Source organism: Neolamprologus brichardi, chromosome 22, assembly GCF_056152115.1.
Source record: "Neolamprologus brichardi isolate AB-2024 chromosome 22, ASM5615211v1, whole genome shotgun sequence".
Lineage (NCBI taxonomy): Eukaryota > Metazoa > Chordata > Actinopteri > Cichliformes > Cichlidae > Neolamprologus > Neolamprologus brichardi.
In genome coordinates, this window is record NC_142124.1 from 32,102,854 (window position 1) to 32,120,604 (window position 17,751).

Below are 17,751 nucleotides of genomic sequence, written 5' to 3' on the forward strand. Positions count from 1 at the left end.
AAATGTGAATGTTACTCCAAAAGAATGGAGTTGTATAAATGTATACTTTGACTTATTTTCAAAATTAACTTTGTTTCTGTTGTCCTCTTTTGACTTTGTCAGTTTTGCAAATAAGAGATGATTAAAATAAATGAACCTAGATTGATCCTGATGCATGCTAAGGGGAAGACGGATGGGACAGGAAAGCAAAAGGGATGATTACAGCTGTCCTTTCTTGATGAAAAATGGCCCTGAATTGTGCAGAAAGAGGCCGTTTTTATCAGCTTGTATCAAAATACTGAGGATATCACAGCAGTGATCACTGTCATCATCACTATCAGCATTTTCATCCTTTTCTCTCCTGCCCTCCTTTGATCAACATGGAGCCTGTTTGCAGCAGATAGTGTTGGAGGGAATGTGTTGAGTACTTTGTCTGACATTGAAATCAGTGGGATAATGAGAGTCAGGCCAGGTGGAAGTATAACAGCCACTTCATTGCACCAGTTTTTCAAGCAGAAAAAGGGTTTATGCCTATAGTGCTTATGTACGATTATAGTTAAAACCTCAAACCAATCCCCAAACACAAAAGGAAATCAGAATAGAAGTTTTCTAAGTTGAGACTAAGAGAGAGTGAGGTGAGGATGGTCTCACTCCAGTGCATCACATACGGATTATAAGGCATTTTAATGCACTGTGTATAACTTTTGTGTCATTTTTCAAAATGCAATCCAACATGACATTGTCATATGCGCTGGATTCCTCAGCTGGTACTATGGCAACAAAAAATGAAGAAGGATTGGAAGGAGTTTGTAACAAAATATTTTTATTAAATATCATCTAAGAGTAAAAGACACCCCCTCCCCACCCCAAAAAATAAATAAATAAAAATAAACAAACAAAGAAAAAACAATAAAAACAAAAGAACTCACTGTGTTTGTCAGATATTTGTTTTGTAACCTGCCAAGATGCTAATCTATGGCACAAGCAATGCAATTATCTAATTTTAACACCAATCTGTTCAAAATTCATGCTAATGGGCTACCCATTTAATTCAAACGTGACCCTGACTGGTCCTCTAGTTGGGCAAACAGGTTGATTTATGGCAAAGCAGGACTGTGTGTAACTGGTTGATCCCCTGATGTACTCTTATCAGCCACTTTATTAGTTATACCCACTCAACTGCCCATTGACGCTAATATTTAGTGACTCAGTCACATGGCAGTAAGTCATTTAAGCGTGTAGCTATGGTCAAAAAAACTTGTTGAAGTTCAAACTGAGCATTACAAAAGAGTAATTTAAAAAGAGATAATATCCACAGAGTGGCAGTTTTTTCGTGGGGAAATGCATTGGTCATGCCAGAAGTCAGATGAGAATAGCCAGGCAGAAAGTGCATTCTCTGAACGCACAACACATTAAATCTTGAAGCAGATGGGCTATAGCAGCAGAGGAGCATAATGGGTGCCACTCCTTTCAGGTAAAAACAGGAAACGGACACTACAATTTGCAGGAGCTCATCAAACTGGTAAAATGAGTCTCAATTCTTACTGCTACATTCTGGTGGTAGGGTCAGAATTTTGTGTGAATAATGTGAAATCTATTTTGCCCCATATCAACAGTACAGGCTGATGGTGGTGTAATGGTGTGGGGAATATTTTCTTAGCAAACAATGGGCCCATTAGTACCACTTAAGCATTGTTTAAATACCACAGCTTACCTTCATTTTATTGCTGACCATATCTATGGTCAGCAATAAAAATGGACTGGTTCTTATCTCAAAAGGTTGGGAGATCATTGATCAAAGACTACTGATCAATGGCTACGAGTCCCATTCACAGAGAGTTGGGGAATGTCTGCTCTTCTGTGTTGTGCCATCTGCTTCGCCAGAGGTTGTTTGGTTTCCCCGATGTATAATTCCTGGCAGTCCTCCTGGCACTTAACAGCGTACACTATGTTACTCTGTTCATGTCAGGGGACCCGATCCTTGGGGTGGACCAATTTTTACTGCAGTTTTTGGGGCGTAAAAGCCACAGAGACTCTGTATTTAGAAAGAATGCATCTCAAAGGTTCTGATACTCCTTACACAAGGAGCCATATTAATTAACAGAAAAATAAACATCACTGTTCTAATTCTTGCTGTATTAGCAGTAGAACAAAAATGTAATAATTCGAATTTGCCTATGCTACCTTGCCACAAAAACAGATAATTTAACAAGCTGAAAAAAACTTAAATTAAAATTAAATTAATAAATAAGAAAACACAAATTTTGGTGTAGAGACTGTGCTCGGCAGCAAATATGTTGTCATGGTCCACGCGAGCATCCTGTGTCTTTCTACTGTTTCCGTGTGTTCCTTGTTATCCGCCTCTGGGTGGAGTCGTCATTATTCCACCTGCTCAGCTCAACTGATGGAGATCTGAGGCAATCAGGAAGTCAGTACTTAAGACCAGAGTCAGCATCTCTTCGCTGCCAGTTTGTGTCAGTAACAGTCTGCAGTGCTGCATGCTTGGTGTTTCTGTGTTGTACTTGTTGCCTTGTTTTCCACTAACTTGTCTTGCAGGACGCTCACTTGGCCATTTCCCCTCCCTCCAGAGCCATACCTGCCAAGTAAGACGCAAACCCAATCATTTCCACGTTATCAGTCTTTGTCTCCCCGGCTCCCTTTCTAACCACAGTCTCCCTCTGTCCACAGTTCCACTGTGTCAGACTCCCTGCTAAGCATTCCTCCCTCATGCCATTGTTTACATGTGTGCTTAGGAAAAAAACTTGTGAGGAACACCTTAACGCTGTTTCCAGTCTTTGAATCTGTGTTGGGTCCGTGTCCACGTACTAGCCTCCAGGCCCCCGTGACATCTGATAAATTCCCTCAGCCAACAATACACACAGAATAATTTATGTAATAGTTTAGAGAACTGCACCTGATTGTCTCCCCATGTGTCTTGCAGATGGGGGGGTGGTCTCTGGGTCAGTAGAAATCTGGTGGCATCGTGGGAGCTGGAGGGCTGCGGCTGCTGTTTTGGGGCATCTGTGGCTGCTGCCTTATAGTTTTGGGATGTGGGGTCTGGGGGGATTGTGGTGGCAGATATTGGGTTGCTGACCTCTTCTATACGGGTCTGGGTGTGGTGCCTGGGGCCCCGCTGCCCGGGACTGCCCGTGTTCTTGTTGGGTCCCTCTTTGCACTGTAGTGTCCTCTTGGCCCCTTTGGTGGGCTGGGGCAATGGCTCGTCACAGACTCAGGCCAGTCTGTCTTATTCTTTTTGTAGTTGATTGACTCAGGTGCTGATTCTGTGGCTCTGAGTGCAAATGAGACCCAACTCTGTAAACCTGACCAACCAGAGCGTCAGGTTTACATATAAAGTCAATGGAGGAGCGCAATGAAGCGCGACTGGGGGTCCCGCGAAAATTTAGAAGCAGATTTGCGTTGCGAAAACGCGTGAGCAAGTAGCGCGACTGACGCGTTTGAAGTGCGAATAAAAACACGCGCATCAGTTTTTGTGGTGCATTTTGTGCATTTGCGCGTATTGCGTCTACCGCTTGAGTTGGAAAGTAAATAGGGCTTTGGAGCGTGATGTCACTGGAGGGGGCGTGGTCAGGATTTTTGGTCGAGCCTCCATGTTAGTAGGCCAAACAAAGGGCTACAGGAGCGAAAGCACACGGAAACATCAGCTATGGCTCGTACTTGCTGTGTTGTCGGTTGCAATGTTAGACCGCACGATTGGGAAGGGAATAAGCTGGAAAATGGGCTCTCTTTTTATCATTTCCCCTCCTGGAAGCAACATGAGGGATCTCATGAATCTGATGGGTTTTCTTTTTGGGTTTTTTTTTGCCTGTCCCATTTGGTTCTTTAGCCGTCAGAATTGTTGTCTGAAGACCAACAAGGATACCCAATGGATTTATTTTGCCAAATGGATCATCATGGCATTGCCGTATTGGTCCATTTGATCGACCTTTGTTTTTATTATTTATTTTATTTTATTTTCAGTTGTTACAGACGGGACAGTATCTGATGATACGGGACATGTATCTGATGTTACCAAACGAAGACGTCAGGATTAGATAGCAGCGGTGAGACGAGCTGATATCGAGTTCTCTGCCATCCCGAGTTTTTTGTTGGTGTGCTCCCGACATTTTCATTCCGGTAAGTTCTAAAGAAATTCATATTGCTCTTTATGGGCTTTTAGTTTTATTTTCAATGCGCTGAGGTCATAGAAAATTAGAACAAACATCCTAATGTGTGATGCAGCAGACCTATGTTCTGTTTATGGAGTAGCTTATCGGTGATAACTCCTCCAGAGTAGCAAGTGGAATTTGCCTTTTTTGCGGACGGCTCCTTTTGCCTTCCACTGCAGACGGTGTGTTTATGGTTTCATCTAGAGCAATTTTTGGCTGTATCTTGGTCCAACACGTTCTCACTCCCAAAGCGTAACATTTTACGCTAGGTGACAAATCGTCAACATATTACGTTTTCGGCTACCCACCACGTTCCTAAATGACGACCTCAAAAAAAATGAGGAAATATGAGAACCGTATGGACTCAATCCACACATGTTCGCTCTTTTTCTTCAAATCGCTTAGAAACACGCTATTTAACATCATTAAAGTCCTGGTTAAGGTCAGGAAAAAGGTTAGGTTTAGGGCTGGAATACAGGGCTGGAACGTCTATTACCGCGGGAGCGTCATTGCACTGGATTTCGGCCATAACCCGCTGCGTACCATAAGAACGCCGAAGGTCTCCTTTCGCGTTCCTCAGGAACGCCGCGGGACATGACAAAACGTCGGCATGTTACGCCTCGGGAGTGAGAACGGGCTCCTTGGTCATATGGTCAACGTACTCACAACGTGGAGGCTTAAAAATGGCCAAATCTTGTACCCAACCATTTGTGAATTAGATGTGCACCTCCAGGGAATTATAATTCCAAAAATGATTTGCTGTGTATGCGCTGACTCCACAGACAAGGTACGACAAGATATCAGGGTAGGACAATGGCGGTAGGTCTTCAAGGTTTCTACTCCACTGCCATTTTTTCCAAGTACTGTCTCTTGGCGTCGGGGCGCAACCAGTCTCAATACAGTCCTTTGACTTTTGAGCTGATTTTAAGCATAGTTCTGGCTGGTTCCAACACAGTGTGTTTGTTTTGATTTGTGGCCTTCTCAAATGGTGCTGTGCTCCCACAATGCATTGCAGCGTTACGTCAACTCCAAAGCCCTATAGAGAAGGGAGACTCTCTCTTCAAACGCTAGATCGACAGCTGCCATCTTGCAAACATACCGTCTGGCACTACTTCCTCCCACATTTCCATTGGACGTGCGACCAATTCGCGTTGGACGCGCGTCGAGGTGCGAATGTGCACGCGACCAGCTAGGGGTGTCTGGCGCGTTTTGGTCGCGTCTATCGCGTTTGGTGTGAACGCACCATAAGCCTCCCCAGGCTTTACATATCCTGAGCCTTTTCCTTTTACAACACATCACTCACACACGTAAGCGGCCATTGTTGCAGTCTCTCTCACCCTCATTTTAAAGTATCTTTCATGGCAAACTCTCATACACAGACACTCTTCTCTTGTCTTTCTCACACTCCTTCACGGATGATCTGATAATCATCTGATGATCATAATAAATGTTGTTCCAGGTTCAACATTGCAAGTGACCAATCACATTGTTGTGACGTCCCCCTTTTGTGCCTTTGAAAAATACCGCCTTAAAAAAATGTACTTCACTTGCGAGAAGAGAAACCGCTTCTGTCCGCCGATCCAGAAACTTTAATTCTTTGAATTTCAGGATACTTTTCTTTAATAAACGGTAAGCATTATACATATTGTCCTTACAGAGGCGGTTTCTCTTCTCGCAAGTGAAGTCGATTTTTTGAAGGCGTTTGTTTTTTTCCAGGTCGCAGATGACGTCAGGAGAAGGTGATTGGTCACTTGCAATGTTGAACCTGGAACAACATTATTTATGATGACGAGGGAACAACACCAACACAAGGATATCAGATCGTCCCTCATTCACACCCACACACAGCAAATGCATTTTTGTGCACCTCCCTTTGTCTTGCATTTCCAGTTCTGTGTATCATTATGATTTTGCTTGCTGACATGTCCAAGTATCTGCATTTCCATCAGTGTAAAAGAGACTCAGCAGCAGATCAAGAAGAACAACATTTATACATTTTCTAAATCACCAAATTAATACATGCTCATTCCAATGCAGTTTGTGCTTCATTCAGTGGTTTTAGTTCAATAAGGCGAGGTCACTCGGAAAAATGTAATAGGATTTATTGTGATAGGGAAATTAATGTATTTGGCAATTAGACTCTGCTGACCCAGCAAAGTAGAACAGAATCCCAAATTGCACGCTAACCAATCAGAGGCTGCAGTGACAGTGTTAGCTCTGCCCACTGACTTTGATGGGTGAGATTGACAGATAACATTAGTTCATGAACACAGCAACAGTGCCAAGAGTCCCAATATTAATTAATTAAATCCATCATTAAATTGTTTAAAAAATGTGTCATTAATTAATAGAAATAAATAATTTCGCACGTGATGGGAGAAGGGAGCCGGAGATCGACAGACGGATTGGGGCTGTGGCTGCAGTAATGCAGACGCTGCACCGGTCCGTCGTGGTGAAGAGGGAGCTGAGTGTAAAAGCGAAGCTCTCAATTTACCGGTCGATCTACGTCCCTACCCTCACCTATGGTCACGAGCTGTGGGTAGTGACCGAAAGAACGAGATCGCGGATACAAGCGGCGGAAATGAGCTTCCTCCGAAGGGTGGCTGGCCTCTCCCTTAGAGATAGGGTGAGAAGTTCGGCCATCCGGGAGGGGCTCAGAGTAGAGCCGCTGCTGCTCCACATCGAAAGGAGCCAGCTGAGGTGGTTCGGGCATCTGACAAGGATGCCCCCTGGGCGCCTCCTGGGGGAGGTGTTCCAGGCATGTCCCACCGGGAGGAGGCCCCGGGGCAGACCCAGGACACGCTGGAGAGATTATATCTCTCAGCTGGCCTGGGAACGCCTTGGTGTTCCCCCGGATAAGCTGGAGGAGGTGGCTGGGGAGAGGGAGGTCTGGGCCTCTCTGATTAGGCTGCTGCCCCCGCGACCTGGCCTCGGATAAAGCGGATGAAGATGGATGGATGGATGGATAAATAATTTATTAAATGTTATAAATGAAAAGAATTGAAATTAAATTATTTTTTAAAATATGTTTAATTAATCAGAATCAGAATACTTTCTTAATCCCTAGGGAAATTATGTGGGTTACAGTTGCTCAGTAACAGTAACAGACTAATTGCTCAATTATAAATATCAAGAATTTACAGAGGTGATTATAATAAATATCAAGAATATTGACAAGAACATGACAGAGGCTGAGTATATATAAATAATGGATTATTTCCCATTTTAATTGATTAATGACACATTAATTGTTTAATGATGTATTTAATGAATTCATTTTGGCACCCGAGGCCCTCCATAGTTTACAGGTACATTGTAGAAAGCTGAAATCTTGAGAAAGCATCCTGCTCAGTCATCGATTTTCTTGATGAGCCAGAGGACAGAAGTAATTACACAGAGTAAGAATAACACAGACTTTAGGCAATAAAAACACTACTATAAGGATATGCCATGACAAGTAAGCTTTAAAAACTCATTTGAAGAGGAGTAATTACATTGGATGTTATTTATAAATCTTGAGGTAAAATGTCCCAAAATGTCAGTGTGATCTACAGCCTCCCTCCACCTCAGGACTTTGCATTTAAATTGGAACATTCATTCATGTGGTGTAAATAAGGTGGCACCATGTTCTGCATTTCTCTTTCATGAGTCTGCCTTTACATCTTCTTTTGGATCTGGAGAAATATAGGACTGTATTACTGTCCCACTGGAAGTGTCTGATGATCTCTTAATGAATAAAATGCTCACTGGTGACCAATTACTTCTGAGGCATGTAGAACAAATTGTTTTTAAGGAGATACTATTTTGATCTCTCTTTTAAATTAATCTGATAATTCACTGTGATGAACATAGAGTAAAACATTTTACTGTATAATACTGTCTCACAGACAGAAGATTTAGGGGTCTGTGCAGAAGAGGGCTCTGGACAGATAATACAATTTAGACTATTTATGTAAATTTCAGTTTGATTAATTCCAAAATGAACCAAAGTTAATTCTGACTAACCTTTTCCAGACCGAGCATCATCACTCAGAAAACTGACATGCCGGGAAAAGCAAATCTATTACAAAATAGGTCACACATAAAAACATCTAATGCTGGTCCAAATATTACAGTAGAATTGGTGGAGGTTTGAAAGCCATCCAAGCCTTAATGAACCTTTGTGACTAGTTTATGTGAGTAGTGTAACAAGTGACTAGACCCATGTTGTTTTTTTAGGTCTCCCTCCTCAATAAGAATTAAAAAGATTTTCATGCAGTAAAATTCTTAGTATGGAAAAATAAAAGAACGTACAGCATACTTCAAGTGCAGGTGAAATGGCCAAAACTGAAGAAAAAAGAAGAAAAAAGTCAAAGCTCAAAAATAATCAAACAAGAGAAAATATGGAAAATTATGAAAAATAACTGTGATTCTCCAACTTACAGATGATCATTGTCATGTTGACTGTTTGTGTTTAACCTCTCTGTTATTTAGCCACAGGCGGAGAGGTGAGATTGGCACCAGGTGCTTGCTCTGCCTGCAGGTAGTGTTTCCAATCTGGTTTGTCTATTGCACCTCTGTACCAGATCAACTCATCGTGTGCAGGGTATTTCAGGGCTGGAGTTTGCCTCAATTCTTTGCCAGGATGCTACCTGTCTCATGCTTGAGTTAATTAGTTTCTCTGGAAATCCCGAATCCCTCAACGAGTGAAAACCTTCAGCCACGCTTGCTGAGTCAGCTTGGAAACTCCAAAACCTGTAAAGGAAAGAACTCCCCTGCCTGCTCACGCCCCACCAGCTCCACTCATCCAAGTTTGCTTGTTGCCAAATCACCACTGACGGACACACAAAGATTCTTGAGACGAAGTGTATCCTTGGCAGACAACAATTAAGCCTTAAATTTACTCATAGCAGTGCTTGCTGTAGTTTCAAAACAGAATGGAAAAACGTGATACATTATCTGAAAACCTGGCTGCTGCTTTCCCCCCCCAGATGCTCCCTTTAAGGGTCACCACTGTTGATCATCTGTTTCCATTTTACCTTTCTTCTTCACACCAACCCTTTGCATATCCTCCTTCATTACATCCGGGAATCTCTTTTGTGCTATTCCTGTTTTCCTCCTTCGTGGCAGCTCCATATCCATCCACCTTTGTCCAGTATATCCACTATCCTTCCTCCGTACATGTCCAAACGATATACTTTCTAATCCTGTCCATTCTGGTCACACATCTTCAACTTTGCCAGCTCCAGTTCTGCCTCCTGCCTTTTTGTTACTAACACCATCTCCAAACCAGACCTCAGAGCAGATCTCAGTACCGTCTTGTAAACGTTCCCTTTCACTCTTTTACCCCGTCACTTGTCTTCACCCACTCCACCTTGCCTGTGCTCTCCTCTTCACTTGTCTTGTGCCCTGTTCCTTGCTTGCTTTGCTGTTACAGCTGTTTCCCTCTTATTCACACACATGTATTTAGAGGTGGGAAATACAAATACTCTATTACTGTACTTGAGTAGAATTTTAAGGTATCTGTACTTTATTTGAGTATTTTTTCTTAAACTTTTCACACAAAACACAAAAGGCTATCCTATTCGTTTATTAATCACCAGACGATGTTGTATTTAGATAAATAAAAAGAGGCGCAGTCATGTGCCATAGTCAGGGGTTTAAGTGGGTTGTGTTTTCTTTATTTATGACCCAACACCAGAACAACTGCAGGTGTCTGTAAGTTTCAATCGCAGTACTTCAGCATCTAGCGTGGTAAAACCAGAGCGAGCGCAAAGGGAATGACATTTTTTTCAGGGTAAGATAATTTCACATGCAGCTATTGTATCAGCTCAACAAACATCAGCAAAGACACTGACTATTTGTGTGCATTTTGTTGCACAGTGTGTTGCTAGCAAAAGCTCCAGCTGCTGTATTTCACAGAGAGAGAAAATAAAGAGAGCTAACTTCACTCAGAGATGGAGAAAGATAAGAAAGACAGGACAGGAGAGGAAGAACAGAGCTTAGGCTTAAAGATAAGGACTGATTTTATCAGATCAGTGGGGTTTGATAAACTGCAAATGTAAAGCTTACATATACGTCCTCATGTTTTCAGGTAATAATCTCCATAATTTTGTACATGTACAATAAAGGGCTATTCTATTCTATTCTATTCTATTCTATTCTAAACCAGCTATTGGGTCTTTACAGATGACATTTTGTTTTTTCATATTGTGAAATATGCTGCAAAACAAACTGAGGCAAACTAACTATGTTATTGATGAAAATCCTCTGCAGGTTAGTTTAGGATAAACAGGTTCGTTTTCTGTACTGTGATGGATTTAAAGTAAATAACAGTGTCTGTCTATGTAACCTGGACGTGTGACCCTCTATCTATAAAGAGATAATCTATACTGTTGGCCCAAGTACAACATCTACAATATCTGGATCTAGGGCAGGGATCAGCAACCTTTAACACCCAAAGAGCCACTTGGAGCCGGTTTCCACACAAAAGAAAACACTCGGAGCCGCAAATACTTTTTGACATCTAAAATGAAGATAACACTGTATATATTGTTTTTTTACCTTTATGCTTTGTGTGAACAACTAAAGTAAGTAAAGTTTATTTATTAAGCGCTTTTCACAGACAGGCAGTCACAAAGAGCTGTACACAAATATTAAAATAAACAATACAATCAATAGACATTATACACAATGTAAAAGATCAAATGTAAATAATGTAAAGAATATAAAATACGTAGATCAACAAAAGGCTTGTTTGAACAGAAACGTTTTTAACTGCTTTTTAAACGAATCCACAGAGCAAATAAGGTGTGTTGCTTATGAAATACATGAAGTGCTACAGAGAAAATTACATTTTATTTATGTAATTAACACATTTTGAACTGAAAGAAATATAACAAAAGGAAAGCTGAACTAAAATGATCCATGTAAACAAAAACTGTTGTGAGCCGCCCCCCTTATATCGCCTTTGGGCTTTTGGAGCCTTGACCTGACTTTTAAAAAGTAATTGAAGAAAAAAACATTCAGCCTAAATATGTATTTTACCTGGTTAATGTGTGTGGCGGGGCGTGGTCTGCAGTGCCGCTGCAGGGGAGTCAGACGCACCTGAGCGGCACCCGCAATCACGCCTCGCCGCCTTAACGTCTGTGCTCTCTCTGCTGTTGTGGTGGTGTGTGTCGGGCTGTGAGCTTTAACACCGGCTGTGTGCGTACAGCAACCGTGTGTGAAAAGTGGTCAATAAAGAGAAGCTGAAAAGCGTGTTCATGCAAACATCGTCGGGTCTCTGCACACAGCGTCTGCAGATCGGGGCTGTACGAAGTCACTTTCGTCTTTACGCAGGACTGTAAGCTGTCATTTGTGAGGCGTGAGCGGTGTTTGTTTTAACATAGTTCACGGTGGAGCTGCTGACATAATGTGGATCCGAAGATCCATAACTGGCCTACCTGGTGTTGAAAGTCTCGATAAATGCACAGCGTTTCGGTGGGTACACCGGCTTCCGCGAGTGTGACGCTCATTTTGAGCGGTAAAAAAATAATAAGATATAATTTTATTTTTATATTTCAAAATCACAATAATCTTCCAATTTAGAACTACAAGTTAAAAAAAGAACTAAACACAAATAAAATACACTTCAGCTAAATACTTCTAATTTATTTTCCCAAACCACGCGGCGCCGCACTAAAGGACTAAAGAGCCGCAGGTTGCCGACCCCTGATCTAGGGCTTGTATCAAAAATCTCAGACCTAGGGCCTTTTAGTTCAGAGTTATCACAGGTTTCCTCAGATTCCTCGCTCACTGATCTACTAGGTTTGGGAAGGAGATTGGCAGTAGCAGACTCCACAAGAGCAAATAAGACCTCCAACCCACACAACACACAGGACCACAGGTTTGGGAAACAAAAGCTAGCTTTATATAAATATTTTGTTCAGTTCCCTTTGCGTATTCTTAAGGTAGGAATACCTTCAAATAAAGTAACCAACTCAAATACATCACAAAAATAACTGAAGCAACCAACATGGATGTAAGACAAGAAAGAAAATACAATATTTCAACACCCCCAAAGAAAAGGAAAAAGAAAGGAAAATGTGATACCACTTGACTTTTTACTGGTTGTCAATCTTCAGTTTTTTATGATGTCAGTTTCATTTAGTTACCAGTTTATCTGGGTTTGAGAACAAAAAACAACCTGAGTCTCAGGTGAAGGAAAGTAGCAAAGAAAATAATAAGGTCGTTTTCAGGTGGACTTCCTTTTGTTTTTTCCCCTACCGCCCTCCTGGTACGGCAGGCGTCAACGTGTCGGCGTCCTGACACACAGAAGGCCTCCACAGCAGCAACAGCATCTTAGATCCACGATCCATGATCCCTAAAAAAAAAAGCCCCTAAAAACAGTCAGAATAGTTCAAAAAGTTCGAAGAAACACTCCTTCGAGCTAGGTACCCGTCTGTGGTTCACCGCTAACGACAGCTCTCTTATAAATGTTAATGGAACCTCTTTTTTCCCTTTTAACTGGAAAACTGCAGAGTTTTTCCTTGCCGTCCTTTTTCCTCTGCCCCACACCAAGCTGCAGGTGATGCCTCCAGGGCAAGCCTGGAAATTAAACTACCAGACGAGAACTACGATGCATTGAAAGAAACTCTTCTTTCTGAGTGCTGTAAATTTATCCGGGTTACAGCGAGTATAAAGTTAGTATAAACAGAATACTGTCAGTGTAGAGCAGGGTTCCCCAATCCCAGTCCACGAGGGCTGGTGTCCCTGCAGGTTTTAGATGTGTCCTTGATCCAAAACAGCTGATTTAAATGGATAAATAACCGTCTTTAAGTTCTCCAGAGGCCTGGTAATGAACTAATCATGTGATTCAGGTGTGTTGACCCAGGGTGAGATCTAAAACGTGCAGGACACCAGCCCACAAAGAGCAGCAGATCAGCTGATCACAGCCTGTACATTAAGAACATCTACTGGTGCTCTCAATAGAAATTATTGTGAGCCAATAAAACTGCTTTTAGGGTTCCCCCACCTGCTGAATCCCACGTTTACCTCTTTCATATGAATTTTCCTGCTTGTGGAGAACAAAATCAGGGAGGGCTAAGTCTAAACCATGGCATTTTCCAATTAATTGCCAATCACAATTATTTCCTGTTTCCATGTGTCTAATTTATACTTTGAATTTTGAATTGTGCTAAACTTCTCTGTGTGCAGACGGCCTGACAAAGAGAAGTCCACAGCTGCACAACCAGAATCTTTAACTGCTAGACTGTCTCCTGAACTTCTCTCAGCAAAAAAGAGCTCACAGTGCTCATGTTCTCATGTTCTATGTTTCTGACTGTTGAGTGTTCAGCCTTTAGTGTTTAGTTTTGCCCAGTTTAGTTTATTGTTAGTTTAGTCTTAGTTTCCTTTTGCCCTTTGTTTTGCGTGTTTCATCAGCCACAAATAAACGGCTCATTTTTTCATTAGACTCTAATTTGCTTTCCTGAGTTTGCTTGAGGGTTGTCATAATGCTCAGCTTGAGATATGTGAAGCTAGAGACACCAGCAGCCATGGCGAATTGTTTTCCACGGGCCACAGCAGACGACAACCGGGGAACCCATGGCACAGCCATGTTTTTGCCTGTAGTACTGACCCTTGTATGTAAAATAGGTGGAATGAAGACACAGTTCCAGGAGCAAACACACTTAGTCGGGGCTGAGAGTGGGCTTGTTGCTGAGGTTGGGGTCATCCTGTAATTTCTCTACTTCCACACCTTCAGTGACTGCAATCCAAATCCAAGTTATTTATATAGCAAATTTAAAAAAACAGAAAGTTTGCCCAAAGTGCTGTACAAAAACAAAACAAGAAAAAAGAAAACAAAAGATAAAACCATTCACGTTAAAAAACTCACATAAAAGCATAAAAAGCATATCAACTCACACCAGTCCAAAAGCTATTTAACTTAAAAACAGGAAGTGAAAATGCCTGTCTAATATTTAAAGGCACCGTAATCCAAAGTTTGGGAGCCACAATTGAAAAAGCTCATTCTCTTTTAAGTTTCAGCCTAGGCTTTGGGACAACCAAAAGCAGATGGTTGGCTGATCTAAGGGCTCACGAGGGAATATAAGACTGAAGTACATCAGAAAGGTATGGAGTACTGTTTAGGCATTTATAAGCCAACATTAGGACTTAGGACACAGACGAACCGACGAGAGGAAAATGCTGGGTCAGCGACTCAGGACCATGACAGTTATGTCATGAACTGTGTGTAGAGCAGGCAGGATAGGACCCAAATTCAGACTCTTGGAGGCAATAAATAAAGGACAACGAGGGAAGTGAGAACACTCAGGGAACACAGGTGACACAAATTAACATGATGCGACAGGGGAAGTCCACCGTACATGGAATCACAAGACTTTCCCAATAAAACAGGAAACTGAGGAACATGACAGGAGTGGACGAAAGGCAGACGAGAGGGAGCGAAGGAACATGAAAGTGCACAAGGGAGAGAGAGACGCAGACATGACAGACATGACATGACAGACTGGGAAAACATGGATAAATATGACATCCGGGGGGAATACAGAATGAAACATGAAAAAAACAAGACAAGAACTCACACAACCTACTTAAACACCGACACACAGAGCAAAGACACAGGGCGAGCCTAAATGTACAAAAGCATACATGGATTAGCTCTACGAACCTTAAATAATAACCAGAACTCAAAATGTAATAAAAACTCAACAAACTCAGAATGCTTTATCAAAAAGACCCAGAACCATGACAAGTTAAGAGAAGAGCAGCAGCATTTTGAACAAGCTGAAGACGTGAGAGTGATCCTTGGCTGACTGCAAAAGTCAAGCCGAAAGGCATGAATTATTTTCTCCAAGTCATGCTTTGACAAAACTGGCTAAAGCTTTGCTATTTGCCTTAACTGGAAAAGGTTTTTTGCAACACAGAACTGATTTGTATATTACATTTAAAATCCAAGTACATAAGGACTCACAGATTCGTGACATGCTGTTTAATATATGACCCAAATGGAACCCAAGCTGGAAGACAAATGTAACCACTTCCTGGGTTTCGATTCAGGGGCTCATACGTATTTTTGTCACTGAGCAGTGACAAAGTTTTCTCATGATAGTCTCTCTGGTTGAGCAAAACTGTGCACCTGCCCTTGTCTGCCAGAAAGATGATAATGTTGTTGTCATTACTAAGTGATGTGTGTGCCTTCCTCTCTCCCATGCTGATATTGGGTGCTGAAGGCTTTGCATTGGTGAAACAGGCTGAAACTTTCATCCGTAGTCGCCCTGCTTCCATGTCTGCAATGTTGTTGTTTCAAATTGCTGTTTTTGTGGCTGTTATCAGTTCCAGCTGAATTGTGGACCCAAACGCAAACTGAAACTAAACAACAAAACAAAAGAAAAAAAAACTATATTGGAACCCCAGACCAAAACATGAGCATAAGAGTTCAAAAAACATAATTCTGGAGGTCAAAGGCACCTCCAGAACTGTTTATAACTAAACAGTTCTGGAGGTCAACCCCAAGGTCAGCAGCACAAGAGTCCGTGACTCCTCGGTTCTGAAGATCGACCCAGAGGTCGACGGCACAAAAAGTTCAAAAGTTCAGGAGGCCGACCGCGGGCCAGCGGTGGAGACAGTTGTGCCGAAGCAGGTCCAGAGGCTAAACCCATGGATTACGGTCATGTTACGTCATGGCGACGGTGTAGGCTTGGCTGAGAACCTTGGCTGCTTGGTCGGCACCAGGTACGCTGGATGTGGACATGACTTGACAGGCAAGATGAGTCTACCTATGGCTGGGTCGAGACGAGACTAGGCGTGACGGTGACCTCTGGCTGAGACGTGGCAGGAACAGGAACAGGACAGACGGCTGGAGGAGCTCCTGGGACCCTCCAGCGGAGACAGACAGCTGGAGCAGCAGGTGGACGTAGCTGTTCAGGGCACACAGCTGGCTCAGCCGGCTCCGGGTGCAGCAGGCTGGGGTTGCACAGTGCAGGGAGCCTGTTCAGGCAGTAACAATAATCCAAAGTTTGTAGTGGACTGGATGAGATCAACTGAGCTCTCAGCTGCTGATGGAGGCAGCTTCACTGGCTCCAAAGACTCCAGGGGCCTTTGAAATAATAGTTCTTGTAGTATTAATCTTGGGCTCGGAGGAAGCCGTGGTGACACAGTCCTTTACGTCTGCCAAGCTAGAAAATCCGGCCTCAGAAAAAACAGTCTGTGAGGGAATAATTCCACATTCTGAAAGGGCAAGAGATAAACAGTCCTCTGTGTCCGTAGCCCTAGGATATATGTTCCAGGGGTGAATAGTGCTTGAATTTTTTAGACTCTGAGTAGGCAGTTTTTGGGCTTACAGACTTTGAGTTTACAGACTTTGCAGTCTCAGAGGCCAGCTTACCATGTTCACAGTCTGCACTGGTCATATAAGCCGGGTGAGACACTTCACTATCAAAGACAGGTTCTAAAAGCCAAGATCATTCCATAAAATGTATGTAAAAGTGAGCAGGTTGAATTGTACCAACAGAAACACCCTGCAAAGTCTTAACATAAGTCACTGGTGAAACACAGCACGCAGCCTCAGAGTGCTGGGAAATACAGTGTAGTTTCAACCCAGACATACAACTAGAAAACTTAAAGTCCTTATTCTTTGCCTCTGCATCTGACATGGGCTCAGAAAAGGCAGGCCTTGATAATCCAGGCTCAGAAGGGGCACATGATAAAAAGTTTCTCATTACTATCCCCAGAAGGAGTACAAGAAAAACAGTCTTTGGCAAACTTAGGAGACAAACTCACAGAACCGTCCAACGGGGCCGGAACAGAAGCCAACACACTTGGGCTGGTTATTTCACACCCACCAGATGTTTCTTGATAATTATTTGAAACACTGAACAAATTAACATCTTTACACCCCCCAGAATCAACTACAGTGTCTTTGCCCACCTTGGGCTCCTTCCCCTGAGGGAAACAAAACAAAACAAGTGGGTCTCCAGCCTGTTTGGAAGCTGAGCAGTCCTGTTCAGGAGGTACAGACATGGAAAGAATTGTTGTTTTTGCAGACAGACCCACTAAACATAGTCCTGTCCACCTTAGAGCCTGGCTCTGACAGAATTTCAATCCTAGAGGGAATCAGTTCAATGAACATTGTTTTAAATTTACAGAATCGGCAACACAATCTGTGTTATTCAAAACTCTATTAACTTGACTCATGACAGTCTCAGGCAGAACGGATTCAGTTTCTCCAGACACATTCTCTTCCTGAAGGCTCATGATCATACTATCTGCCAGTTTATAGGTTAGCTGAGTCACAGAATGAATGATCATTTAAACCTTTTGCCCTAAATGTGAGTTCATGCTCACCTCTTCCAACATTTACTGCAGGGATGGACGGTGAAGCCTCATCGCTGGCCCCCTGGGAAACAGTCTTTAACAATGTACACTGGGTAAATATAGGATCTTTAGTGCACAGGAAAAGTGTCTATGCCTCTGAAGCATTAATAGTCTGTTCACACTCCAGTCCATGAATTACTACCTCTGAATTACACTCACTCATGATAATATCACGGAGGACTGGAAGCAAGAACCCACTGTCACTCACCTCCATTTGCTGAGCGGTGGAGCGGCAATGCGGGCGCCACAT